Source organism: Phalangium opilio, unplaced genomic scaffold (genome assembly GCF_054372755.1).
Source record: "Phalangium opilio isolate 3A_F unplaced genomic scaffold, DU_Popi_V2 ptg000360l_1, whole genome shotgun sequence".
Taxonomy (NCBI): Eukaryota; Metazoa; Arthropoda; class Arachnida; order Opiliones; family Phalangiidae; genus Phalangium; species Phalangium opilio.
In genome coordinates, this window is record NW_028324230.1 from 3,429,636 (window position 1) to 3,456,997 (window position 27,362).

Consider the following 27,362-nt stretch of genomic DNA (forward strand, 5'->3'; position numbering starts at 1 on the left):
AGTCTTTCTTGACGTGAGCAAAGGGTAGATTGTTTGCTTTATAAAAAATTAAAAAAAGGAACGGCCGCGGTTGTTAAAGGGAGGGTGAAGTAGAAAATCAAGTGGTTTTTTTATCGATTCTTCTACTAATTATGAAAAGGTAGGGGGTTACGCGATTGGTCGGACGTCCTTATTTAAAATTACCCTTTAATTCTGAACCTAATTTGAATTTTAAAATCATTCGGAAGTATTTCCTGAATGTTTCACTATGCAGACTGGTCTTGTAATTAGTAGAAGAATCGATAAAAAATCACTTGATTTTCTACTTCACCCTCCCTTTATATAGTTTTTTTTCAATAGGTTTATGAAGAGTCATAAAAAAACTGAATGACCTTGACTGTTCCAAAATTCACACCCCCATCCCTTCTATGCTAAAGAGAGCTCGGTTTTACAGTGGAAAGGGGCGTTTTCGTACAATAGTTTTTTCTCTCTCGATAGGGCAAATTTTGGCGCACGAGTCGCACCAGGAATGTATGGAGGGGTTGGAATGGCTAAGGTCAAATCCTAATCGGCGTGAAATGATTTTGGAAACAACTGGCGTGGCTTTATTTACGCTAGTGACGTCATAGTCTGACGTAAAAATCGTATTTACCACTTAAATTATTTTCATTCATTCATAGGCTGCCAAAAAAACTTGTTTGCTATAATTCTCCACCCTCTACCAGGCTGAAAGAATCGAATATGAACGCGAACGGCGGCGAATCAGCGCATTTAACTTAAAAACCTAAAAGGTCACTTCTGCCATGCCTTTTTTAACGAGTCATGAGTTTTTTCGCCTTCGGTAGACAGCTAAACAAACGTAGGGGGAGGAACTACACTTCTAAAAAAAGGAATCACCTTATGTTTCTACCATGAAGGGTACAACGAGAGCCCCTTTAGCCATTCCAGCCCCTCCATACATTCCTGGTCGCACTTAAACCGGAGATCTGAGAAAAATTACCGCGAGGTGCCGAAGGTGTCGCCCATCTTCAGTATTGCTACACAAGAGAGGGGAGTCCCAAACCCCGCTTTTGGTTACTTCCTAGGCTAATTTAATGGACTTCTGGTTAAATTTATACTTAATAGTGTAACTATCTGTGTTTTTAATTATACACTACTGTATTCTTCACTGCAGAATACGTTTTTCCCGGAAAACAGCAACGTTCTATTAATAATAACATATCTTGCACTTCCGTTTGAGAAATAAAAATAAGCTGTTTTTTCCACAGTCGTTAACGTAAAAAAACAATGTTTTGCTGTTTATTTAAAATTAAGGTAATGTAATTTCAAAAAACAGCGACTACCTGTATATATTAAGGCTTGTTAGAGGTTTTTCTGGATAACAGCATTAAACAATCAAAAACATGGTGAAAACTATTGTTTCTTTGACATTAATTTCTCAGTGTGTATCTGGTGGAATTTAAAAGAGGAAATAAAAGTGAAAAAGCCAACGGCCCGCAGTGTTCCTAAGTTGTCTCCCTCCCAAGTACTGACTGCGCTCGACGCTCCTTAACTTCCTGATCGGAGGAGAACCGGTGTATTCAGCGTGATATGGCCGTTGCCGAGAGTGCTAGTTAATAATTTGAATTTAATTAACCTTCATCTTTATAAAACAATAACAAAAAGAAGATATTTAAAAAGGTCAAACATAACTATTATTATACACGGGTGTGAAGTAATTTAGAAAATTAAAGAAATTTACGGAGATAAACCACGTGTAATTAGAGTTAAATAATAATTTATTTAAAACATCCAAATTAAAAATGAGAAGTTTCGAGCCGCGGCTCGTCGTTCAGTCTGGTGAACCATAGTGAGTTTCACATTAATAAGCTATACACTAAAAAACTAAAAAACAATATATCTAAAAAAGGAGGGGGAGTATAACATTTTATCCCTAGGAGATTATTTACATCTAGAGGGTGCCAGGTTGGCGCGGGAATTTATTTATTTTTATTTTTATATTTTAATAGGTTATTAATGTTCCAATTATTTTTTAAGGAGATTCCGGCTTCTAAATTAAAATTGTTATGTTTAAATTTTTTTATAAATATGCTTTCAGTAATTTTACGTTTAAAATAATCCTTTTCTTTAGCCAAAATAGAGATATTATCCCAATTAATCTGGTGTGAATTATTAAATTTTAGATGAACAAATATGGCATTTGTTTCTGTTTTGTTTTTGACATCTCTTTTATGTTCCTTGACTCTATCAAGTAGTTTTCTTTCTGTCTCCCCGATGTAAACCTTATTACAGGTTTTACATTCAATTTTATAAATTATGCCCGAAGTATTTAAAATATCAACTTTATCTCTATCAGATTCCGATTCCCATTTAACTAAGGCACTCCTTAAATCCTTAGCTTTTTTGTTAATAATTTTAATATTAAAAGGTCTTAACTTCCTCTGAAGGGTTTCATTAAATCCCTTGTAATAAGGTAAGAAAAGCCATTTTTCAGATTCCTTATTTTTTTTGGCTGTTGTAGTAATATTGGTAAAAAGAAGATATGTTTGCTTTTTTCATATCTGGTGGAATTTAAAAGAGGAAACAAAAGTGAAAAAGCCAACGGCACGCAGAGTTTCCAAGTACTGACTGCGCTCGACGCTGCTTAACTTCGGTGATCGGACGAGAACCGGTGTTTTCAGCGTGATATGGCCGTTGCCGAGAGTGCTAGATAATAATTCGAATTTAAATTAAGTGAGACAAATTAACCTTCATCTTTTTAAAACAAAAACAAAAAGAAAATAAGTTTGCTATTTTCATATCTGGTGGAATTTAAAAGAGGAAACAAAAGTGAAAAAGCCAACGGCACGAAGAGTTTCCAAGTACTGACTGCGCTCGACGCTGCTTAGCTTCGGAGATCGGACGAGAACCGGTGTTTTCAGCGTGATAAGGCCGTTAGCGAAAGTGCTATTTAATAATTTGAATTTAATTAACTTTCGTCTTTATTAAACAATATCAAAAAGAAGATATGTTTGGTTTTTTCATATCTGGTGGAATTTAAAAGAGGAAATAAAAGTGAAAAAGCCAACGGCCCGCAGTGTTCGTAAGTGGTCTCCCTCCCAGGTACTGACTGCGCTCGACGCTGCTTAACTTCCTGATCGGAGGAGAACCGGTGTGTTCAGCGTGATATGGCCGTTGCCGAGAGTGCTAGTTAATAATTTGAATTTAATTAACCTTCATCTTTATAAAACAATAACAAAAAGAAGATATGTTTGCTTTTTCATATCTGGTGGAATTTAAAAGAGGAAACAAAAGTGAAAAAGCCAACGGCACGCAGAGTTTCCAAGTACTGACTGCGCTCGACGCTGCTTAACTTCGGTGATCGGACGAGAACCGTTTTTTTCAGCGTGATATGGCCGTTGCCGAGAGTGCTAGTTAATAATTCGAATTTAAATTAAGTGAGACAAATTAACCTTCATCTTTTTAAAACAATAACAAAAAGAAAATATGTTTGCTTTTTTGAAATCTATTGGAATTTAAAAGAGGAAAAAAAAGTGAAAAAGCCAACGGCACGCAGTGTTCCTAAATGGTCTCCCTCCCAAGTACTGACTGCGCTCGACGCTGCTTAACTTCGGCGATCGGAGGAGAACTGGTGTTTTCAGCGTGAAATAGCCGTTGCCGAGTGTGCTATTTAATAATTTGAATTTAATTAACCTTCATCTTTATAAAACAATAACAAAAAGAAGATATGTTTGCTTTTTTCATATCTGGTGGAATTTAAAAGAGGAAACAAAAGTGAAAAAGCCTACGGCACGAAGAGTTTCCAAGTACTGACTGCGCTCGACGCTGCTTAACTTCGGAGATCGGACGAGAACCGGTGTTTTCAGCGTGATAAGGCCGTTAGCGAAAGTGCTATTTAATAATTTGAATTTAATTAACTTTCGTCTTTATTAAACAATATCAAAAAGAAGATATGTTTGGTTTTTTCATATCTGGTGGAATTTAAAAGAGGAAATAAAAGTGAAAAAGCCAACGGCCCGCAGTGTTCGTAAGTGGTCTCCCTCCCAGGTACTAACTGCGCTCGACGCTGCTTAACTTCCTGATCGGAGGAGAACCGGTGTGTTCAGCGTGATATGGCCGTTGCCGAGAGTGCTATTTAATAATTTGAATTTAATTAACCTTCATCTTTATAAAACAATAACAAAAAGAAGATATGTTTGCTTTTTTCATATCTGGTGGAATTTAAAAGAGGAAATAAAAGTGAAAAAGCCAACGGCCCGCAGTGTTCCTAAGTGGTCTCCCTCCCAAGTACTGTCTGCGCTCGACGCTGCTTAACTTCCTGATCGGAGGAGAACCGGTGTATTCAGCGTGATATGGCCGTTGTCGAGAGTGCTAGTTAATAATTTGAATTTAATTAACCTTCATGTTTATAAAACAATAACAAAAGAAGATATGTTTGCTTTTTTCATATCTGGTGGAATTTAAAAGAGGAAACAAAAGTGAAAAAGCCAACGGCACGCAGAGTTTCCAAGTACTGACTGCGCTCGACGCTGCTTAACTTCGGTGATCGGACGAGAACCGGTGTTTTCAGCGTGATATGGCCCTTGCCGAGAGTGCTAGATAATAATTCGAATTTAAATTAAGTGAGACAAATTAACCTTCATCTTTTTAAAACAAAAAAAAAAATAAGTTTGCTATTTTCATATCTGGTGGAATTTAAAAGATGAAACAAAAAGGAAAAATCCAACGGCACGCAGTATTCCCAAGTACTGACTGCGCTCGACGCTGCTTAACTTCGGTGATCGGACGAGAACCGTTTTTTTCAGCGTGATATGGCCGTTGCCGAGAGTGCTAGTTAATAATTCGAATTTAAATTAAATGAGACAAATTAACCTTCATCTTTTTAAAACAATAACAAAAAGAAAATATGTTTGCTTTTTTGAAATCTATTGGAATTTAAAAGAGGAAAAAAAAGTGAAAAAGCCAACGGCACGCAGTGTTCCTAAGTGGTCTCCCTCCCAAGTACTGACTGCGCTCGACGCTGCTTAACTTCGGCGATCGGAGGAGAACTGGTGTTTTCAGCGTGAAATAGCCGTTGCCGAGTGTGGTATTTAATAATTTGAATTTAATTAACCTTCATCTTTATAAAACAATAACAAAAAGAAGATATGTTTGCTTTTTTCATATCTGGTGGAATTTAAAAGAGGAAACAAAAGTGAAAAAGCCAACGGCACGCAGAGTTTCCAAGTACTGACTGCGCTCGACGCTGCTTAACTTCGGTGATCGGACGAGAACCGGTGTTTTCAGCGTGATATGGCCGTTGCGGAGAGTGCTAGATAATAATTCGAATTTAAATTAAGTGAGACAAATTAACCTTCATCTTTCTAAAAAAAAAAAAAGAAAATAAGTTTGCTATTTTCATATCTGGTGGAATTTAAAAGATGAAACAAAAAGGAAAAATCCAACGGCACGCAGTATTCCCAAGTACTGACTGTGCTCGACGCTGCTTAACTTTGGTGATCGGACGAGAACCGTTTTTTTCAGCGTGATATGGCCGTTGCCGAGAGTGCTAGTTAATAATTCGAATTTAAATTAAGTGAGACAAATTAACCTTCATCTTTTTAAAACAATAACAAAAAGAAAATATGTTTGCTTTTTTGAAATCTATTGGAATTTAAAAGAGGAAAAAAAAGTGAAAAAGCCAACGGCACGCAGTGTTCCTAAGTGGTCTCCCTCCCAAGTACTGACTGCGCTCGACGCTGCTTAACTTCGGCGATCGGAGGAGAACTGGTGTTTTCAGCGTGAAATAGCCGTAGCCGAGTGTGGTATTTAATAATTTGAATTTAATTAACCTTCATCTTTATAAAACAATAACAAAAAGAAGATATGTTTGCTTTTTTCATATCTGGTGGAATTTAAAAGAGGAAACAAAAGTGAAAAAGCCAACGGCACGAAGAGTTTCCAAGTACTGACTGCGCTCGACGCTGCTTAACTTCGGAGATCGGACGAGAACCGGTGTTTTCAGCGTGATATGGCCGTTAGCGAAAGTGCTATTTAATAATTTGAATTTAATTAACTTTCGTCTTTATTAAAAATATCAAAAAGAAGATATGTTTGGTTTTTTCATATCTGGTGGAATTTTAAAGAGGAAATAAAAGTGAAAAAGCCAACGGCCCGCAGTGTTCGTAAGTGGTCTCCCTCCCAAGTACTGACTGCGCTCGACGCTGCTTAACTTCCTGATCGGAGGAGAACCGGTGTGTTCAGCGTGATATGGCCGTTGCCGAAAGTGCTAGTTAATAATTTGAATTTAATTAACCTTCATCTTTATAAAACAATAACAAAAAGAAGATATGTTTGCTTTTTTCATATCTGGTGGAACTTAAAAGAGGAAACAAAAAGGAAAAATCCAACGGCACGCAGTATTCCCAAGTACTGACTGCGCTCGAAGCTGCTTAACTTCGGTGTTCGGACGAGAACCGTTTTTTTCAGCGTGATATGGCCGTTGCCGAGAGTGCTAGTTAATTATTCAAATTTAAATTAAGCGAGACAAATTAACCATCATCATTTTAAAACAATAACATAAATAAAATATGTTTGCTTTTTTCATATCTATTGGAATTTAAAAGAGGAAAAAAAAGTGAAAAAGCCAACGGCACGCAGAGTTTCCAAGTACTGACTGCGCTCGACGCTGCTTAACTTCGGTGATCGGACGAGAACCGGTGTTTTCAGCGTGATATGGCCGTTGCCGAGAGTGCTAGTTAATTATTCAAATTTAAATTAAGTGAGACAAATTAACCTTCATCATTTTAAAACAATAACATAAATAAAATATGTTTGCTTTTTTCATATCTATTGGAATTTAAAAGAGGAAAAAAAGTGAAAAAGCCAACGGCACGCAGTGTTCTTAAGTGGTCTCCCTCCCAAGTACTGACTGCGCTCGACGCTGCTTAACTTCGGTGATCGGACGAGAACCGGTGTTTTCAGCGTGAAATGGCCGTTGCCCAGTGTGCTATTTAATAAATTGAATTTAATTAACCTTCATCTTTATAAAACAATAACAAAAAGAAGATATGTTTGCTTTTTTCATATCTGGTGGAATTTAAAAGAGGAAACAAATGTGAAAAAGCCAACGGCACGCAGAGTTTCCAAGTACTGACTGCGCTCGACGCTGCTTAAAATCGGTGATCGTACGAGAACCGGTGTTTTCAGCGTGATATGGCCGTTTCCGAGAGTGCTAGATAATAATTCGAATTTAAATTAAGTGAGACAAATTAACCTTCATCTTTTTAAAACAATAACAAAAAGAAAATATGTTTGCTTTTTTCATATCTATTGGAATTTAAAAGAGGAAAAAAAAATTAAAAGCCAACGGCACGCAGAGTTTCCAAGTACTGACTGCGCTCGACGCTGCTTAACTTCGGTGATCGGACGAGAACCGGTGTTTTCAGCGTGATATGGCCGTTGCCGAGAGTGCTAGTTAATAATTCAAATTTAATTAACTTTCATTTTTATAAAACAATAACAAAAAGAAGATATGTTTGCTTTTTTCATATCTGGTGGAATTTAAAAGAGGAAACAAAAAGGAAAAATCCAACGGCACGCAGTATTCCCAAGAACTGACTGCGCTCGACGCTGCTTAACGTCGGTGATCGGACGAGAACCGGTGTTTTCAGCGTGATATGGCCGTTGCCGAGAGTGCTAGTTAATAATTCGAATTTAATTTACCTTCATATTTATAAAAACAATAACAAAAAGAAGATATGTTTGGTTTTTTCATATCTGGTGGGATTTAAAAGCGGAAACAAAAAGGTAAAAGCCAACGGCACGCAGTATTCCCAAGTACTGACTGCGCTCGACGCTGTTTAACTTCGGTGATCGGACGAGAACCGTTTTTTTCAGCGTGATATGGCCGTTGCCGAGAGTGCTAGTTAATAATTCGAATTTGAATTAAGTGAGACAAATTAACCTTCGTCTTTTTAAAACAATAACAAAAAGAAAATATTTTTGCTTTTTTGAAATCTATTGGAATTTAAATGTGGAGGAAAAAGTGAAAAAACCAACGGCACGCAGTGTTCGTAAGTGGTCTCCCTCCCAGGTACTTACTGCGCTCGACGCTGCTTAACTTCCTGATCGGAGGAGAACCGGTGTGTTCAGCGTGATACGGCCGTTGCCGTGAGTGCTAGTTAATAATTTGAATTTAATTAACCTTCATCTTTATAAAACAATAACAAAAAGAAGATATGTTTGCTTTTTTCATATCTGGTGGAATTTAAAAGAGGAAATAAAAGTGAAAAAGCCAACGGCCCGCAGTGTTCCTAAGTGGTCTCCCTCCCAAGTACTGACTGCGCTTGACCCTGCTTAACTTCCTGATCGGAGGAGAACCGGTGTATTCAGCGTGATATGGTTGTTGCCGAGAGTGCTAGTTAATAATTTGAATTTAATTAACCTTCATCTTTATAAAACAATAAGAAAAAGAAGATATGTTTGCTTTTTTCATATCTGGTGGAATTTAAAAGAGGAAACAAAAGTGAAAAAGCCAACGGCACGCAGAGTTTCCAAGTACTGACTGCGCTCGACGCTGCTTAACTTCGGTGATCGGAGGAGAACCGGTGTTTTCAGCGTGATATGGCCGTTGCCGAGAGTGCTAGTTAATTATTCAAATTTAAATTAAGTGAGACAAATTAACCTTCATCATTTTAAAACAATAACATAAATAAAATATGTTTGCTTTTTTCATATCTATTGGAATTTAAAAGAGGAAAAAAGTGAAAAAGCCAACGGCACGCAGTGTTCTTAAGTGGTCTCCCTCCCAAGTACTGACTGCGCTCGACGCTGCTTAACTTCGGTGATCGGACGAGAACCGGTGTTTTCAGCGTGAAATGGCCGTTGCCCAGTGTGCTATTTAATAAATTGAATTTAATTAACCTTCATCTTTATAAAACAATAACAAAAAGAAGATATGTTTGCTTTTTTCATATCTGGTGGAATTTAAAAGAGGAAACAAATGTGAAAAAGCCAACGGCACGCAGAGTTTCCAAGTACTGACTAAGCTCGACGCTGCTTAAAATCGGTGATCGTACGAGAACCGGTGTTTTCAGCGTGATATGGCCGTTTCCGAGAGTGCTAGATAATAATTCGAATTTAAATTAAGTGAGACAAATTAACCTTCATCTTTTTAAAACAATAACAAAAAGAAAATATGTTTGCTTTTTTCATATCTATTGGAATTTGAAAGAGGAAAAAAAAAATTAAAAGCCAACGGCACGCAGAGTTTCCAAGTACTGACTGCGCTCGACGCTGCTTAACTTCGGTGATCGGACGAGAACCGGTGTTTTCAGCGTGATATGGCCGTTGCCGAGAGTGCTAGTTAATAATTCAAATTTAAATTAAGTGAGACAAATTAACCTTCATCATTTTAAAACAATAACATAAAGAAAATATGTTTGCTTTTTTCATATCTATTGGAATTTAAAAGAGGAAAAAAAGTGAAAAAGCCAACGGCACGCAGTGTTCCTAAGTGGTCTCCCTCCCACGTACTGACTGCGCTCGACGCTGCTTAACTTCGGTGATCGTACGATAACCGGTGTATTCAGCGTGATATGGCCGTTGCCGAGAGTGCTATTTAATAATTTGAATTTAATTAACTTTCATTTTTATAAAACAATAACAAAAAGAAGATATGTTTGCTTTTTTCATATCTGGTGGAATTTAAAAGAGGAAACAAAAAGGAAAAATCCAACGGCACGCAGTATTCCCAAGTACTGACTGCGCTCGACGCTGCTTAACTTCGGTGATCGGACGAGAACCGTTTTTTTCATGCGCTATATGGCCGTTGCCGAGAGTGCTAGTTAATAATTCGAATTTAAATTAAGTGAGACAAATTAACCTTCATCTTTTTAAAACAATAACAAAAAGAAAATATGTTTGCTTTTTTGAAATCTATTGGAATTTAAAAGTGGAGAAAAAAGTGAAAAAACCAACGGCACGCAGTGTTCCTAAGTGGTCTCCCTCCCAAGAACTGACTGCGCTCGACGCTGCTTAACGTCGGTGATCGGACGAGAACCGGTGTTTTCAGCGTGATATGGCCGTTGCCGAGAGTGCTAGTTAATAATTCGAATTTAATTTACCTTCATATTTATAAAAACAATAACAAAAAGAAGATATGTTTGGTTTTTTCATATCTGGTGGGATTTAAAAGCGGAAACAAAAAGGAAAAAGCCAACGGCACGCAGTATTCCCAAGTACTGACTGCGCTCGACGCTGTTTAACTTCGGTGATCGGACGAGAACCGTTTTTTTCAGCGTGATATGGCCGTTGCCGAGAGTGCTAGTTAATAATTCGAATTTGAATTAAGTGAGACAAATTAACCTTCGTCTTTTTAAAACAATAACAAAAAGAAAATATGTTTGCTTTTTTGAAATCTATTGGAATTTAAATGTGGAGGAAAAAGTGAAAAAACCAACGGCACGCAGTGTTCGTAAGTGGTCTCCCTCCCAGGTACTTACTGCGCTCGACGCTGCTTAACTTCCTGATCGGAGGAGAACCGGTGTGTTCAGCGTGATATGGCCGTTGCCGTGAGTGCTAGTTAATAATTTGAATTTAATTAACCTTCATCTTTATAAAACAATAACAAAAAGAAGATATGTTTGCTTTTTTCATATCTGGTGGAATTTAAAAGAGGAAATAAAAGTGAAAAAGCCAACGGCCCGCAGTGTTCCTAAGTGGTCTCCCTCCCAAGTACTGACTGCGCTTGACGCTGCTTAACTTCCTGATCGGAGGAGAACCGGTGTATTCAGCGTGATATGGTTGTTGCCGAGAGTGCTAGTTAATAATTTGAATTTAATTAACCTTCATCTTTATAAAACAATAAGAAAACGAAGATATGTTTGCTTTTTTCATATCTGGTGGAATTTAAAAGAGGAAACAAAAGTGAAAAAGCCAACGGCACGCAGAGTTTCCAAGTACTGACTGCGCTCGACGCTGCTTAACTTCGGTGATCGGACGAGAACCGGTGTTTTCAGCGTGATATGGCCGTTGCCGAGAGTGCTAGATAATAATTCGAATTTAAATTAAGTGAGACAAATTAACCTTCATCTTTTTAAAACAAAAACAAAAAGAAAATAAGTTTGCTATTTTCATATCTGGTGGAATTTAAAAGATGAAACAAAAAGGAAAAATCCAACGGCACGCAGTATTCCCAAGTACTGACTGCGCTCGACGCTGCTTAACTTCGGTGATCGGACGAGAACCGTTTTTTTCAGCGTGATATGGCCGTTGCCGAGAGTGCTAGTTAATAATTCGAATTTAAATTAAGTGAGACAAATTAACCTTCATCTTTTTAAAACAATAACAAAAAGAAAATATGTTTGCTTTTTTGAAATCTATTGGAATTTAAAAGAGGAAAAAAAAGTGAAAAAGCCAACGGCACGCTGTGTTCCTAAGTGGTCTCCCTCCCAAGTACTGACTGCGCTCGACGCTGCTTAACTTCGGCGATCGGATGAGAACCGGTGTTTTCAGCGTGAAATAGCCGTTGCCGAGTGTGCTATTTAATAATTTGAATTTAATTAACCTTCATCTTTATAAAACAATAACAAAAAGAAGATATGTTTGCTTTTTCATATCTGGTGGAATTTAAAAGAGGAAACAAAAGTGAAAAAGCCAACGGCACGAAGAGTTTCCAAGTACTGACTGCGCTCGACGCTGCTTAACTTCGGTGATCGGACGAGAACCGGTGTATTCAGCGTGATATGGCCGTTAGCGAAAGTGCTATTTAATAATTTGAATTTAATTAACTCTTATTTTTATAAAACAATAACAAAAAGAAGATATGTTTGGTTTTTTCATATCTGGTGGGATTTAAAAGCGGAAACAAAAAGGAAAAAGCCAACGGCACGCAGTATTCCCAAGTACTGACTGCGCTCGACGCTGCTTAACTTCGGTGATCGGACGAGAACCGTTTTTTTCAGCGTGATATGGCCGTTGCCGAGAGTGCTAGTTAATAATTCGAATTTGAATTAAGTGAGACAAATTAACCTTCGTCTTTTTAAAACAATAACAAAAAGAAAATATGTTTGCTTTTTTGAAATCTATTGGAATTTAAATGTGGAGAAAAAAGTGAAAAAACCAACGGCACGCAGTGTTCGTAAGTGGTCTCCCTCCCAGGTACTGACTGCGCTCGACGCTGCTTAACTTCCTGATCGGAGGAGAACCGGTGTATTTAGCGTGATATGGCCGTTGCCGAGAGTGCTAGTTAATAATTTGAATTTAATTAACCTTCATCTTTATAAAACAATAACAAAAAGAAGATATGTTTGCTTTTTTCATATCTGGTGGAATTTAAAAGAGGAAACAAAGTGAAAAAGCCAACGGCACGCAGAGTTTCCAAGTACTGACTGCGCTCGACGCTGCTTAACTTCGGTGATCGGACGAGAACCGGTGTTTTCAGCGTGATATGGCCGTTGCCGAGAGTGCTAGTTAATTATTCGAATTTAAACTAAGTGAGACAAATTAATTCGGTCAAAAATTTGTCCAGAAAAAAATACATTAAAAAGTGTACCGAAAAAATCGCATGTTTTTTTTCTTCAAGATACAAAATCCGTGACAACGATTACTTATTGAAAATTGAATTTCAACAGTTTTTTGAATGAATATCGTTAGATTTGCTCGAATTAAAGCAAAAAGTACAAAAATAGTGGTTTCAGTGGTTATATTTGAAAATAGTGACAAAATTCTCAAAATGTGCTTCTCTTTGCCGAGAAACGTCGATTTTGCAAATGTTATCAAAAATCGAGGTACATTTTTATTTATTGATCAATCGATATGAAATCACTTTTAATGAGTATTTTATAGGTAAGTAAGCTGAATTCGGTCAAACTTTTGTCCAGAAAAAAATGCATTAAAAAGCGTACCGAAAAAATCGCATGTTTTTTTTCTTCAAGATACAAAATCCGTGACAACGATTTCTTATTGAAAATTGAATTTTAAGTTTTTTGAATGAATATCGTTAGATTTGCTTGAATTAAAGCAAAAAGTACAAAAATAGTGGTTTCAGTGGTTATATTTGAAAATAGTGAAAAAATTCTCAAAATGTGCTTCTCTTTGCCGAGAAACGTCGATTTTGCAAATGTTAACAAAAATCGAGGTTCATTTTTATTTATTGATCTATCGATATGAAATAACTTTTAATGAGTATTTTATAGGTAAATAAGCTGAATTCGGTCAAAAATTTGTCCAGAAAAAAATGCATTAAAAAGTGTACAGAAAAAATCGCATGTTTTTTTCTCCAAGATACAAAATCCGTGACAACGATTTCTTATTGAAAATTGAATTTTAACAGTTTTTTGAATGAATATTGTAACATTTGCTTTAATTAAAGCAAAAAGTACAAAAATAGTGGTTTCAGTGGTTATATTTGAAAATAGTGAAAAAATTCTCAAAATGTGCTTCTCTGGCCGAGAAACGTCGATTTTGCAAATGTTATTAAAAATCGAGGTACATTTTTATTTATTGATCAATCGATTTTAAATCACTTTTAATGAGTATTTTATAGGTAAATAAGCTGAATTCGGTCAAAAATTTGTCCAGAAAAAAATGCATTCAAAAGTGTACCGAAAAAATCGCATGTTTTTTCTTCAAGATACAAAATCAGTGACAACGATTTCTTATTGAAAATTGAATTTTAACAGTTTTTTGAATGAATATCGTTACATTTGCTTTAATTAAAGCAAAAAGTACAAAAATAGTGGTTTCAATGGTTATATTTGAAAATAGTGAAAAAAAAATCAAATTGTGCTTCTCTGGCCGAAAAACGTCGATTTTGCAAATGTTATTAAAAATCGAGGTACATTTTTATTTATTGATCATCGATATGAAATCACTTTTAATGAGTATTTTATAGGTAAATAATCTGAATTCGGTCAAAAATTTGTCGAGAAAAAAATGCATTCAAAATTGTACCAAAAAAATTGCATCTTTTTTTCTTCGAGATAAAAAATCCGTGACATCGATTTCTTATTGAAAATTTAATTTCAACCGTTTTTTGAATGAATATCGTTACATTTGCTTGAATTAAAGCAAAAAGTACAAAAATTATGGTTTCAGTGGTTATATTTTAAATAGTGAAAAAATTCTCAAAATGTTTTTCTCTGGCCGAGAAACGTCGATTTTCAAAATGTTATTAAAAATCGAGGTACATTTTTATTTATTGATCATCGATATGAAATCACTTTTAATGAGTATTTTATAGGTAAATAAGCTGAATTCGGTCAAAAATTTGTCCAGAAAAAAATGCATTAAAAAGAGTAACGAAAAAATCGCATGTTTTTTTTTCTTCAAGATACAAAATTCGTGACAACGATTACTTATTGAAAATTGAATTTTAACAGTTTTTTGAATGAATATCGTTACATTCGCTTTAATTAAAGCAAAAAGTACAAAAATAGTGGTTTCAGTGGTTATATTTGAAAATAGTGAAAAAATTCTCAAAATGTGCTTCTCTGGCCGAGAAACGTTGATTTTGCAAATGTTATTAAAAATCGAGGTACATTTTTATTTATTGATCAATTGATATGAAATCACTTTAAATGAGTATTTTATAGGTAAATAAGCTGAATTCGGTCAAACATTTGTCCAGAAAAAAATGCATTAAAAAGTGTACCGAAAAAATCGCATGTTTTTTTCTTCAAGATACAAAATCCGTCACAACGTTTTGTTATTGAAAATTGAATTTTAACAGATTTTGAATGAATATCGTTATATTTGCTTGAATTAGAGCAAAAAGTACAAAAATAGTGGTTTCAGTGGTTATATTTGAAAATAGTGAAAAAATTCTCAAAATGTGCTTCTCTGGCCGAGAAACGTCGATTTTGCAAATGTTATTAAAAATCGAGGTACATTTTTATTTATTGATCAATCGATTTAAAATCACTTTTAATGAGTATTTTATAGGTAAATAAGCTGAATTCGGTCAAACATTTGTCCAGAAAAAAAATGCATTCAAAAGTGTACCAAAAAAATCGCATGTTTTTTTCTTCAAGATTCAAAATTCATGACAACGATTTCTCATTGAAAATTGAATTTGAACAGTTTTTGAATGAATATCGTTACATTTGATTGAATTAAAGCAAAAAGTACAAAAATAATAGTTTCAGTGGTTATATTTGAAAATAGTGAAAAAATTCTCAAAATGTGCTTCTCTCGCCGAGAAACGTTGATTTTGCAAATGTTATTAAAAATCGAGGTACATTTTTATTTATTGATCAATTGATATGAAATCACTTTAAATGAGTATTTTATAGGTAAATAAGCTGAATTCGGTCAAACATTTGTCCAGAAAAAAATGCATTAAAAATTGTACCGAAAAAATCGCATGTTTTTTTCTTCAAGATACAAAATCCGTCACAACGTTTTGTTATTGAAAATTGAATTTTAACAGATTTTGAATGAATATCGTTATATTTGCTTGAATTAGAGCAAAAAGTACAAAAATAGTGGTTTCAGTGGTTATATTTGAAAATAGTTAAAAAATTTTCAAAATGTGCTTCTCTCGCCGAGAAACGTCGATTTTGAAAATGTTATTAAAAATCGAGTAACATTTTTATTTATTGATCAATCGATATGAAATCACTTTTAATGAGTATTTTATAGGTAAGTAAGCTGAATTCGGTCAAACTTTTGTCCAGAAAAAAATGCATTAAAAAGCGTACCGAAAAAATCGCATGTTTTTTTTCTTCAAGATACAAAATCCGTGACAACGATTTCTTATTGAAAATTGAATTTTAAGTTTTTTGAATGAATATCGTTAGATTTGCTTGAATTAAAGCAAAAAGTACAAAAATAGTGGTTTCAGTGGTTATATTTGAAAATAGTGAAAAAATTCTCAAAATGTGCTTCTCTTTGCCGAGAAACGTCGATTTTGCAAATGTTATCAAAAATCGAGGTTCATTTTTATTTATTGATCTATCGATATGAAATAACTTTTAATGAGTATTTTATAGGTAAATAAGCTGAATTCGGTCAAAAATTTGTCCAGAAAAAAATGCATTCAAAAGTGTACCGAAAAAATCGCATGTTTTTTCTTCAAGATACAAAATCAGTGACAACGATTTCTTATTGAAAATTGAATTTTAACAGGTTTTTGAATGAATATCGTTACATTTGCTTTAATTAAAGCAAAAAGTACAAAAATAGTGGTTTCAATGGTTATATTTGAAAATAGTGAAAAAAAAATCAAATTGTGCTTCTCTGGCCGAAAAACGTCGATTTTTCAAATGTTATTAAAAATCGAGGTACATTTTTATTTATTGATCATCGATATGAAATCACTTTTAATGAGTATTTTATAGGTAAATAATCTGAATTCGGTCAAAAATTTGTCGAGAAAAAAATGCATTCAAAATTGTACCAAAAAATTGCATCTTTTTTTCTTCGAGATAAAAAATCCGTGACATCGATTTCTTATTGAAAATTTAATTTCAACCGTTTTTTGAATGAATATCGTTACATTTGCTTGAATTAAAGCAAAAAGTACAAAAATTATGGTTTCAGTGGTTATATTTTAAATAGTGAAAAAATTCTCAAAATGTTTTTCTCTGGCCGAGAAACGTCGATTTTCAAAATGTTATTAAAAATCGAGGTACATTTTTATTTATTGATCATCGATATGAAATCACTTTTAATGAGTATTTTATAGGTAAATAAGCTGAATTCGGTCAAAAATTTGTCCAGAAAAAAATGCATTAAAAAGAGTAACGAAAAAATCGCATGTTTTTTTTCTTCAAGATACAAAATTCGTGACAACAATTACTTATTGAAAATTGAATTTTAACAGTTTTTTGAATGAATATCGTTACATTCGCTTTAATTAAAGCAAAAAGTACAAAAATAGTGGTTTCAGTGGTTATATTTGAAAATAGTGAAAAAATTCTCAAAATGTGCTTCTCTGGCCGAGAAACGTTGATTTTGCAAATGTTATTAAAAATCGAGGTACATTTTTATTTATTGATCAATTGATATGAAATCACTTTAAATGAGTATTTTATAGGTAAATAAGCTGAATTCGGTCAAACATTTGTCCAGAAAAAAATGCATTAAAAAGTGTACCGAAAAAATCGCATGTTTTTTTCTTCAAGATACAAAATCCGTCACAACGTTTTGTTATTGAAAATTGAATTTTAACAGATTTTGAATGAATATCGTTATATTTGCTTGAATTAGAGCAAAAAGTACAAAAATAGTGGTTTCAGTGGTTATATTTGAAAATAGTGAAAAAATTTTCAAAATGTGCTTCTCTCGCCGAGAAACGTCGATTTTGAAAATGTTATTAAAAATCGAGGTACATTTTTATTTATTGATCAATCGATTTGAAATCACTTTTAATGAGTATGTTTTAGGTAAATAAGCTGAATTCGGTCAAAAATTTGTCCAGAAAAAAATGCATTCAAAAGTGTACCAAAAAAATCGCATGTTTTTTTCTTCAAGATACAAAATTCATGACAACGATTTCTCATTGAAAATTGAATTTGAACAGTTTTTGAATGAATATCGTTACATTTGATTGAATTAAAGCAAAAAGTACAAAAATAATGGTTTCAGTGGTTATATTTGAAAATAGTGAAAAAATTCTCAAAATGTGCTTCTCTCGCCGAGAAACGTCGATTTTGCAAATGTTATTAAAAATCGAGGTACATTTTTATTTATTGATCAATCGATTTGAAATCACTTTTAATGAGTATTTTTTAGGTAAATAAGCTGAATTCGGTCAAAAATTTGTCCAGAAAAAAATGCATTCAAAAGTGTACCAAAAAAATCGCATGTTTTTTTCTTCAAGATACAAAATTCGTGACAACGATTTCTCATTGAAAGTTGAATTTCAACAGTTTTTTGAATGAATATCGTTACATTTGCTTGAATTAAAGCAAAAAGTACAAAAATAATGGTTTCAGTGGTTATATTTTAAATAGTGAAAAAATTCTCAAAATGTGCTTCTCTGGCCGAGAAACGTCGATTTTGAAAATGTTATTAAAAATCGAGATTCATTTCTATTTATTGATCAATCGATATGAAATCACTTTTAATGAGTATTTTATAGGTAAATAAGCTTAATTCGGTCAAAAATTTGTCCAGAAAAAAATGCATTAAAAATTGTACCGAAAAAATCGCATGTTTTTTCTTCAAGATACAAAATCCGTCACAACGTTTTGTTATTGAAAATTGAATTTTAACAGATTTTGAATGAATATCGTTATATTTGCTTGAATTAGAGCAAAAAGTACAAAAATAGTGGTTTCAGTGGTTATATTTGAAAATAGTGAAAAAATTCTCAAAATGTGCTTCTCTCGCCGAGAAACGTCGATTTTGAAAATGTTATTAAAAATCGAGGTACATTTTTATTTATTGATCAATCGATTTGAAATCACTTTTAATGAGTATTTTATAGGTAAATAAGCTGAATTTGGTCAAAAATTTGTCCAGAAAAAAATGCATTCAAAAGTGTACCGAAAAAATCGCATGTTTTTTCTTCAAGATACAAAATCAGTGACAACGATTTCTTATTGAAAATTTAATTTTAACAGTTTTTTGAATGAATATCGTTACATTTGCTTTAATTAAAGCAAAAAGTACAAAAATAGTGGTTTCAATGGTTATATTTGAAAATAGTGAAAAAAAAATCAAATTGTGCTTCTCTGGCCGAAAAACGTCGATTTTGCAAATGTTATTAAAAATCGAGGTACATTTTTATTTATTGATCATCGATATGAAATCACTTTTAATGAGTATTTTATAGGTAAATAATCTGAATTCGGTCAAAAATTTGTCGAGAAAAAAATGCATTCAAAATTGTACCAAAAAAATTGCATCTTTTTTTCTTCGAGATACAAAATCCGTGACATCGATTTCTTATTGAAAATTTAATTTCAACAGTTTTTTGAATGAATATCGTTACATTTGCTTGAATTAAAGCAAAAAGTACAAAAATTATGGTTTCAGTGGTTATATTTTAAATAGTGAAAAAATTCTCCAAATGTGCTTCTCTGACCGAGAAACGTCGATTTTGAAAAAGTTATTAAAAATCGAGGTTCATTTTTTTTATTGATCAATCGAGATGAAATCACTTTTAATGAGTATTTTTTAGGTAGTTAAGCTGAATTCGGTCAAAATTTTGTCCAGAAAAAAATGCATTCAAAAGTGTACCGAAAAAATCGCATGTTTTTTTCTTCATGATTCAAAATCCGTGACAACGATTACTTATTGGAAATTGAATTTTAACAGTTTTTTTGGATGAATATCGTTATATTTGCTTGAATTAAAGCAAAAAGTACAAAAATAATGGTTTCAATGGTTATATTTTAAAATAGTGAAAAAATTCTCAAAATGTTTTTCTCTGGCCGAGAAACGTCGATTTTCGAAATGTTATTAAAAATCGAGGTACATTTTTATTTATTGATCATCGATATGAAATCACTTTTAATGAGTATTTTATAGGTAAATAAGCTGAATTCGGTCAAAAATTTGTCCAGAAAAAAATGCATTAAAAAGTGTAACGAAAAAATCGCATTTTTTTTTTCTTCAAGATACAAAATTCGTGACAACGATTACTTATTGAAAATTGAATTTTAACAGTTTTTTGAATGAATATCGTTACATTCGCTTTAATTAAAGCAAAAAGTACAGAAATAATGGTTTCAGTGGTTATATTTTAAATAGTGAAAAAATTCTCAAAATGTGCTTCTCTGGCCGAGAAACGTCGATTTTGCAAATGTTATAAAAAATCGAGGTACATTTTTATGTATTGATCAATCGATATGAAATCACTTTTAATGAGTATTTTATAGGTAAATAAGCTTAATTCGGTCAAAAATTTGTCCAGAAAAAAATGCATTAAAAATTGTACCGAAAAAATCGCATGTTTTTTCTTCAAGATACAAAATCCGTCACAACGTTTTGTTATTGAAAATTGAATTTTAACAGATTTTGAATGAATATCGTTATATTTGCTTGAATTAGAGCAAAAAGTACAAAAATAGTGGTTTCAGTGGTTATATTTGAAAATAGTGAAAAAATTCTCAAAATGTGCTTCTCTCGCCGAGAAACGTCGATTTTGAAAATGTTATTAAAAATCGAGGTACATTTTTATTTATTGATCAATCGATTTGAAATCACTTTCAATGAGTATTTTATAGGTAAATAAGCTGAATTCGGTCAAAAATTTGTCCAGAAAAAAATGCATTCAAAAGTGTACCGAAAAAATCGCATGTTTTTTCTTCAAGATACAAAATCAGTGACAACGATTTCTTATTGAAAATTGAATTTTAACAGTTTTTTGAATGAATATCGTTACATTTGCTTTAATTAAAGCAAAAAGTACAAAAATAGTGGTTTCAATGGTTATATTTGAAAATAGTGAAAAAAAAATCAAATTGTGCTTCTCTGGCCGAAAAACGTCGATTTTGCAAATGTTATTAAAAATCGAGGTACATTTTTATTTATTGATCATCGATATGAAATCACTTTTAATGAGTATTTTATAGGTAAATAATCTGAATTCGGTCAAAAATTTGTCGAGAAAAAAATGCATTAAAAATTGTACCAAAAAAATTGCATCTTTTTTTCTTCGAGATACAAAATCCGTGACATCGATTTCTTATTGAAAATTGAATTTTAACAGTTTTTTGAATGAATATCGTTACATTTGCTTGAATTAAAGCAAAAAGTACAAAAATTATGGTTTCAGTGGTTATATTTTAAATAGTGAAAAAATTCTCCAAATGTGCTTCTCTGACCGAGAAACGTCGATTTTGAAAAAGTTATTAAAAATCGAGGTTCATTTTTTTTATTGATCAATCGAGATGAAATCACTTTTAATGAGTATTTTTTAGGTAGTTAAGCTGAATTCGGTCAAAATTTTGTCCAGAAAAAAATGCATTCAAAAGTGTACCGAAAAAATCGCATGTTTTTTTCTTCATGATTCAAAATCCGTGACAACGATTTCTTATTGAAAATTGAATTTTAACAGATTTTGAATGAATATCATTATATATGCTTGAATTAGAGCAAAAAGTACAAAAATAGTGGTTTCAGTGGTTATATTTGAAAATAGTGAAAAAGTTCTCAAAATGTGCTTCTCTCGCCGAGATACGTCGATTTTGAAAATGTTATTAAAAATCGAGGTACATTTTTATTTATTGATCAATCGATTTGAAATCACTTTTAATGAGTATTTTATAGGTAAATAAGCTGAATTCTGTCAAAAATTTGTCCAGAAAAAAATGCATTCAAAAGTGTACCGAAAAAATCGCATGTTTTTTCTTCAAGATACAAAATCAGTGACAACGATTTCTTATTGAAAATTGAATTTTAACAGTTTTTTGAATGAATATCGTTACATTTGCTTTAATAAGAGCAAAAAGTACAAAAATAGTGGTTTCAATGGTTATATTTGAAAATAGTGAAAAAAAAAATCAAATTGTGCTTCTCTGGCCGAAAAACGTCGATTTTGGAAATGTTATTAAAAATCGAGGTACATTTTTATGTATTGATCAATCGATATGAAATCACTTTTAATGAGTATTTTATAGGAAAATAAGCTTAATTCGGTCAAAAATTTGTCCAGAAAAAAATGCATTAAAAATTGTACCGAAAAAATCGCATGTTTTTTCTTCAAGATACAAAATCCGTCACAACGTTTTGTTATTGAAAATTGAATTTTAACAGATTTTGAATGAATATCGTTATATTTGCTTGAATTAGAGCAAAAAGTACAAAAATAGTGGTTTCAGTGGTTATATTTGAAAATAGTGAAAAAATTCTCAAAATGTGCTTCTCTCGCCGAGAAACGTCGATTTTCAAAATGTTATTAAAAATCGAGGTACATTTTTATTTATTGATCATCGATATGAAATCACTTTTAATGAGTATTTTATAGGTAAATAAGCTGAATTCGGTCAAAAATTTGTCCAGAAAAAAATGCATTAAAAAGTGTACCGAAAAAATCGCATGTTTTATTCTTCAAGATACAAAATCCGTGACAACGTTTTCTTATTGAAAATTGAATTTTAACAGTTTTTTGAATGAATATCGTTACATTTGCTTGAATTAAAGCAAAAAGTACAAAAATAGTGGTTTCAGTGGTTATATTTTAAAATAGTGAAAAAATTCTCAAAATGTGCTTCTCTGGCCGAGAAACGTCGATTTTGCAAATGTTATTAAAAATCGAGGTACATTTTTATGTATTGATCAATCGATATGAAATCACTTTTAATGAGTATTTTATAGGAAAATAAGCTTAATTCGGTCAAAAATTTGTCCAGAAAACAATGCATTAGAAATTGTACCGAAAAAATCGCATGTTTTTTCTTCAAGATACAAAATCCGTCACAACGTTTTGTTATTGAAAATTGAATTTTAACAGATTTTGAATGAATATCGTTATATTTGCTTGAATTAGAGCAAAAAGTACAAAAATAGTGGTTTCAGTGGTTATATTTGAAAATAGTGAAAAAATTCTCAAAATGTGCTTCTCTCGCCGAGAAACGTCGATTTTGAAAATGTTATTAAAAATCGAGGTACATTTTTATTTATTGATCAATCGATTTAAAATCACTTTTAATGAGTATTTTATAGGTAAATAAGCTGAATTCGGTCAAACATTTGTCCAGAAAAAAATGCATTCAAAAGTGTACCAAAAAAATCGCATGTTTTTTCTTCAAGATTCAAAATTCATGACAACGATTTCTCATTGAAAATTGAATTTGAACAGTTTTTTGAATGAATATCGTTACATTTGCTTGAATTAAAGCAAAAAGTACAAAAATTATGGTTTCAGTGGTTATATTTTAAATAGTGACAAAATTCTCAAAATGTGCTTCTCTGACCGAGAAACGTCGATTTTGAATATGTTATTAAAAATCGAGGTTCATTTTTATTTATTGATCAATCGAGATGAAATCACTTTTAATGAGTATTTTTTAGGTACTTAAGCTGAATTCGGTCAAAAATTTGTCCAGAAAAAATGCATTCAAAAGTGTACCGAAAAAATCGCATGTTTTTTTCTTCAAGATACAAAATTCGTGACAACGATTTCTCATTGAAAATTGAATTTGAACAGTTTTTTGAATGAATATCGTTACATTTGCTTGAATTAAAGCAAAAAGTACAAAAATTTTGGTTTCAGTGGTTATATTTGAAAATAGTGAAAAAAAAAATCAAATTGTGCTTCTCTGGCCGAGAAACGTCGATTTTGCAAATGTTATTAAAAATCGAGGTACATTTTTCTTTATTGATCAATCGATATGAAATCACTTTTAATGAGTATTTTATAGGTAAATAATCTGTATTCGGTCAAAAATTTGTCGAGAAAAAAATGCATTCAAAATTGTACCAAAAAAATCGCATGTTTTTTTCTTCGAGATACAAAATCCGTGACATCGATTTCTTATTGAAAATTGAATTTCAACAGTTTTTTGAATGAATATCGTTACATTTGCTTGAATTAAAGCAAAAAGTACAAAAATTATGGTTTCAGTGGTTATATTTTAAATAGTGAAAAAATTCTCAAAATGTGCTTCTCTGACCGAGAAACGTCGATTTTGAAAATGTTATTAAAAATCGAGGTTCATTTTTTTTTATTGATCAATCGAGATGAAATCACTTTTAATGAGTATTTTTTAGGTTGTTAAGCTGAATTCGGTCAAAATTTTGTCCAGAAAAAAATGCATTAAAAAGTGTACCGAAAAAATCGCATGTTTTATTCTTCAAGATACAAAATCCGTGCCAACGTTTTCTTATTGAAAATTGAATTTTAACAGTTTTTTGAATGAATATCGTTACATTTGCTTGAATTAAAGCAAAAAGTACAAAAATAGTGGTTTCAGTGGTTATATTTGAAAATAGTGAAAAAATTCTCAAAATGTGCTTCTCTCGCCGAGAAACGTCGATTTTGCAAATGTTATTAAAAATCGAGGTACATTTTTATTTATTGATCAATCGATTTGAAATCACTTTTAATGAGTATTTTTTAGGTAAATAAGCTGAATTCGGTCAAAAATTTGTCCAGAAAAAATGCATTCAAAAGTGTACCAAAAAATCGCATGTTTTTTTCTTCAAGATACAAAATTCGTGACAACGATTTCTCATTGAAAGTTGAATTTCAACAGTTTTTTGAATGAATATCGTTACATTTGCTTGAATTAAAGCAAAAAGTACAAAAATAATGGTTTCAGTGGTTATATTTTAAATAGTGAAAAAATTCTCAAAATGTGCTTCTCTGGCCGAGAAACGTCGATTTTGAAAATGTTATTAAAAATCGAGATTCATTTCTATTTATTGATCAATCGATATGAAATCACTTTTAATGAGTATTGTATAGGTAAATAAGATGAATTCGGTCAAAAACTTTTCCAGAAAAAAATGCATTAAAAAGTGTACCGAAAAAATCGCATGTTTTATTCTTCAAGATACAAAATCCGTGACAACGTTTTCTTATTGAAAATTGAATTTTAACAGTTTTTTGAATGAATATCGTTACATTTGCTTGAATTAAAGCAAAAAGTACAAAAATAGTGGTTTCAGTGGTTATATTTGAAAATAGTGAAAAAATTCTCAAAATGTGCTTCTCTGGCCGAGAAACGTCGATTTTGCAAATGTTATTAAAAATCGAGGTACATTTTTATGTATTGATCAATCGATATGAAATCACTTTTAATGGTATTTTATAGGTAAATAAGCTTAATTCGGTCAAAAATTTGTCCAGAAAAAAATGCATTAAAAATTGTACCGAAAAAATCGCATGTTTTTTCTTCAAGATACAAAATCCGTGACAACGATTTCTTATTGAAAATTGAATTTTAACAGTTTTTTGAATGAATGTCGTTACATTTGCTTTAATTAAAGCAAAAAGTACAAAAATAGTGGTTTCAGTGGTTATATTTAAAAATAGTGAAAAAATTCTCAAAATGTGCTTCTCTGGCCGAGAAACGTCGATTTTGCAAATGTGATTAAAAATCGAGGTACATTTTTATTTATTGATCAATCGATATGAAATCACTTTTAATGAGTATTTTATAGGTAAATAAGCTGAATTCGGTCAAACATTTGTCCAGAAAAAAATGCATTCAAAAGTGTACCAAAAAAATCGCATGTTTTTTTCCTCAAGATTCAAAATTCATGACAACGATTTCTCATTGAAAATTGAATTTGAACAGTTTTTTGAATGAATATCGTTACATTTGCTTGAATTAAAGCAAAAAGTACAAAAATAATGGTTTCAGTGGTTATATTTTAAATAGTGAAAAAATTCTCAAAATGTGCTTCTCTGACCGAGAAACGTCGATTTTGAATTTGTTATTAAAAATCGAGGTTCATTTTTATTTATTGATCAATCGAGATGAAATCACTTTTAATCAGTATTTTTTAGGTACTTAAGCTGAATTCGGTCAAAAATTTGTCCAGAAAAAATGCATTCAAAAGTGTACCGAAAAAATCGCATGTTTTTTTCTTCAAGATACAAAATTCGTGACAACGATTTCTCATTGAAAATTGAATTTGAACAGTTTTTTGAATGAATATCGTTACATTTGCTTGAATTAAAGCAAAAAGTACAAAAATAGTGGTTTCAGTGGTTATATTTGAAAATAGTGAAAAAAAAATCAAATTGTGCTTCTCTGGCCGAGAAACGTCGATTTTGCAAATGTTATTAAAAATCGAGGTACATTTTTCTTTATTGATCAATCGATATGAAATCACTTTTAATGAGTATTTTATAGGTAAACAATCTGAGTTCGGTCAAAAATTTGTCGAGAAAAAAATGCATTCAAAATTGTACCAAAAAAATCGCATGTTTTTTTCTTCGAGATACAAAATCCGTGACATCGATTTCTTATTGAAAATTGAATTTCAACAGTTTTTTGAATGAATATCGTTACATTTGCTTGAATTAAAGCAAAAAGTACAAAAATTATGGTTTCAGTGGTTATATTTTAAATAGTGAAAAAATTCTCAAAATGTGCTTCTCTGACCGAGAAACGTCGATTTTGAAAATGTTATTAAAAATCGAGGTTCATTTTTTTTTATTGATCAATCGAGATGAAATCACTTTTAATGAGTATTTTTTAGGTAGTTAAGCTGAATTCGGTCAAAATTTTGTCCAGAAAAAAATGCATTAAAAAGTGTACCGAAAAAATCGCATGTTTTATTCTTCAAGATAAAAAATCCGTGACAACGTTTTCTTATTGAAAATTGAATTTTAACAGTTTTTTGAATGAATATCGTTACATTTGCTTGAATTAAAGCAAAAAGTACAAAAATAGTGGTTTCAGTGGTTATATTTGAAAATAGTGAAAAAATTCTCAAAATGGGCTTCTCTCGCCGAGAAACGTCGATTATGCAAATGTTATTAAAAATCGAGGTACATTTTTATTTATTGATCAATCGATTTGAAATCACTTTTAATGAGTATTTTTAAGGTAAATAAGCTGAATTCGGTCAAAAATTTGTCCAGAAAAAAATGCATTCAAAAGTGTACCAAAAAAATCGCATGTTTTTTTCTTCAAGATACAAAATTCGTGACAACGATTTCTCATTGAAAGTTGAATTTCAACAGTTTTTTGAATGAATATCGTTACATTTGCTTGAATTAAAGCAAAAAGTACAAAAATAATGGTTTCAGTGGTTATATTTTAAATAGTGAAAAAATTCTCAAAATGTGCTTCTCTGGCCGAGAAACGTCGATTTTGAAAATGTTATTAAAAATCGAGATTCATTTCTATTTATTGATCAATCGATATGAAATCACTTTTAATGAGTATTGTATAGGTAAATAAGCTGAATTCGGTCAAAAATGTTTCCAGAAAAAAATGCATTAAAAAGTGTACCGAAAAAATCGCATGTTTTATTCTTCAAGATACAAAATCCGTGACAACGTTTTCTTATTGAAAATTGAATTTTAACAGTTTTTTGAATGAATATCGTTACATTTGCTTGAATTAAAGCAAAAAGTACAAAAATAATGGTTTCAGTGGTTATATTTTAAATAGTGAAAAAATTCTCAAAATGTGCTTCTCTGGCCGAGAAACGTCGATTTTGAAAATGTTATTAAAAATCGAGATTCATTTCTATTTATTGATCAATCGATATGAAATCACTTTTAATGAGTATTGTATAGGTAAATAAGCTGAATTCGGTCAAAAATGTTTCCAGAAAAAAATGCATTAAAAAGTGTACCGAAAAAATCGCATGTTTTATTCTTCAAGATACAAAATCCGTGACAACGTTTTCTTATTGAAAATTGAATTTTAACAGTTTTTTGAATGAATATCGTTACATTTGCTTGAATTAAAGCAAAAAGTACAAAAATAGTGGTTTCAGTGGTTATATTTGAAAATAGTGAAAAAATTCTCAAAATGTGCTTC

At 31.8% G+C, this 27,362-nt stretch overlaps 2 non-coding genes and 28 pseudogenes across 2 annotated transcripts; all 30 read right to left on the reverse strand.

The window, feature by feature from the left end:
* Positions 1-2,575: 2,575 nt before the first annotated feature.
* On the reverse strand, positions 2,576-2,678 carry LOC149601269 (5S ribosomal RNA; annotated as a pseudogene).
* Positions 2,679-2,815: 137 nt separating this feature from the next.
* Positions 2,816-2,918, reverse strand: LOC149601270 (5S ribosomal RNA; annotated as a pseudogene).
* A 122-nt stretch (positions 2,919-3,040) lies between these two features.
* Positions 3,041-3,158, reverse strand: LOC149601271 (5S ribosomal RNA; annotated as a pseudogene).
* Positions 3,159-3,519: 361 nt separating this feature from the next.
* LOC149601272 (5S ribosomal RNA) lies at positions 3,520-3,638 on the reverse strand (annotated as a pseudogene).
* Positions 3,639-3,985: 347 nt separating this feature from the next.
* LOC149601273 (5S ribosomal RNA) lies at positions 3,986-4,103 on the reverse strand (annotated as a pseudogene).
* A 122-nt stretch (positions 4,104-4,225) lies between these two features.
* Positions 4,226-4,343, reverse strand: LOC149601274 (5S ribosomal RNA; annotated as a pseudogene).
* A 121-nt stretch (positions 4,344-4,464) lies between these two features.
* LOC149601275 (5S ribosomal RNA) lies at positions 4,465-4,567 on the reverse strand (annotated as a pseudogene).
* A 372-nt stretch (positions 4,568-4,939) lies between these two features.
* Positions 4,940-5,058, reverse strand: LOC149601276 (5S ribosomal RNA; annotated as a pseudogene).
* Positions 5,059-5,180: 122 nt separating this feature from the next.
* Positions 5,181-5,283, reverse strand: LOC149601277 (5S ribosomal RNA; annotated as a pseudogene).
* Positions 5,284-5,657: 374 nt separating this feature from the next.
* On the reverse strand, positions 5,658-5,776 carry LOC149601278 (5S ribosomal RNA; annotated as a pseudogene).
* A 122-nt stretch (positions 5,777-5,898) lies between these two features.
* LOC149601279 (5S ribosomal RNA) lies at positions 5,899-6,001 on the reverse strand (annotated as a pseudogene).
* Positions 6,002-6,122: 121 nt separating this feature from the next.
* On the reverse strand, positions 6,123-6,240 carry LOC149601280 (5S ribosomal RNA; annotated as a pseudogene).
* Positions 6,241-6,602: 362 nt separating this feature from the next.
* On the reverse strand, positions 6,603-6,705 carry LOC149601281 (5S ribosomal RNA; annotated as a pseudogene).
* A 136-nt stretch (positions 6,706-6,841) lies between these two features.
* On the reverse strand, positions 6,842-6,960 carry LOC149601282 (5S ribosomal RNA). Its single transcript, XR_016378186.1, has one exon. It is a non-coding gene; the product is annotated as a 5S ribosomal RNA (ribosomal RNA).
* Positions 6,961-7,321: 361 nt separating this feature from the next.
* LOC149601283 (5S ribosomal RNA) lies at positions 7,322-7,424 on the reverse strand (annotated as a pseudogene).
* A 122-nt stretch (positions 7,425-7,546) lies between these two features.
* Positions 7,547-7,649, reverse strand: LOC149601284 (5S ribosomal RNA; annotated as a pseudogene).
* A 123-nt stretch (positions 7,650-7,772) lies between these two features.
* LOC149601285 (5S ribosomal RNA) lies at positions 7,773-7,875 on the reverse strand (annotated as a pseudogene).
* Positions 7,876-8,012: 137 nt separating this feature from the next.
* Positions 8,013-8,130, reverse strand: LOC149601286 (5S ribosomal RNA; annotated as a pseudogene).
* A 362-nt stretch (positions 8,131-8,492) lies between these two features.
* LOC149601287 (5S ribosomal RNA) lies at positions 8,493-8,595 on the reverse strand (annotated as a pseudogene).
* Positions 8,596-8,730: 135 nt separating this feature from the next.
* On the reverse strand, positions 8,731-8,849 carry LOC149601288 (5S ribosomal RNA). Its single transcript, XR_016378187.1, has one exon. It is a non-coding gene; the product is annotated as a 5S ribosomal RNA (ribosomal RNA).
* Positions 8,850-9,211: 362 nt separating this feature from the next.
* On the reverse strand, positions 9,212-9,314 carry LOC149601289 (5S ribosomal RNA; annotated as a pseudogene).
* Positions 9,315-9,450: 136 nt separating this feature from the next.
* LOC149601290 (5S ribosomal RNA) lies at positions 9,451-9,569 on the reverse strand (annotated as a pseudogene).
* A 363-nt stretch (positions 9,570-9,932) lies between these two features.
* LOC149601291 (5S ribosomal RNA) lies at positions 9,933-10,051 on the reverse strand (annotated as a pseudogene).
* Positions 10,052-10,174: 123 nt separating this feature from the next.
* Positions 10,175-10,277, reverse strand: LOC149601292 (5S ribosomal RNA; annotated as a pseudogene).
* A 137-nt stretch (positions 10,278-10,414) lies between these two features.
* LOC149601293 (5S ribosomal RNA) lies at positions 10,415-10,532 on the reverse strand (annotated as a pseudogene).
* Positions 10,533-10,894: 362 nt separating this feature from the next.
* On the reverse strand, positions 10,895-10,997 carry LOC149601294 (5S ribosomal RNA; annotated as a pseudogene).
* Positions 10,998-11,374: 377 nt separating this feature from the next.
* On the reverse strand, positions 11,375-11,493 carry LOC149601295 (5S ribosomal RNA; annotated as a pseudogene).
* A 121-nt stretch (positions 11,494-11,614) lies between these two features.
* On the reverse strand, positions 11,615-11,717 carry LOC149601296 (5S ribosomal RNA; annotated as a pseudogene).
* Positions 11,718-11,839: 122 nt separating this feature from the next.
* Positions 11,840-11,942, reverse strand: LOC149601297 (5S ribosomal RNA; annotated as a pseudogene).
* A 376-nt stretch (positions 11,943-12,318) lies between these two features.
* On the reverse strand, positions 12,319-12,421 carry LOC149601298 (5S ribosomal RNA; annotated as a pseudogene).
* Between the last annotated feature and the right edge of the window lie 14,941 nt (positions 12,422-27,362).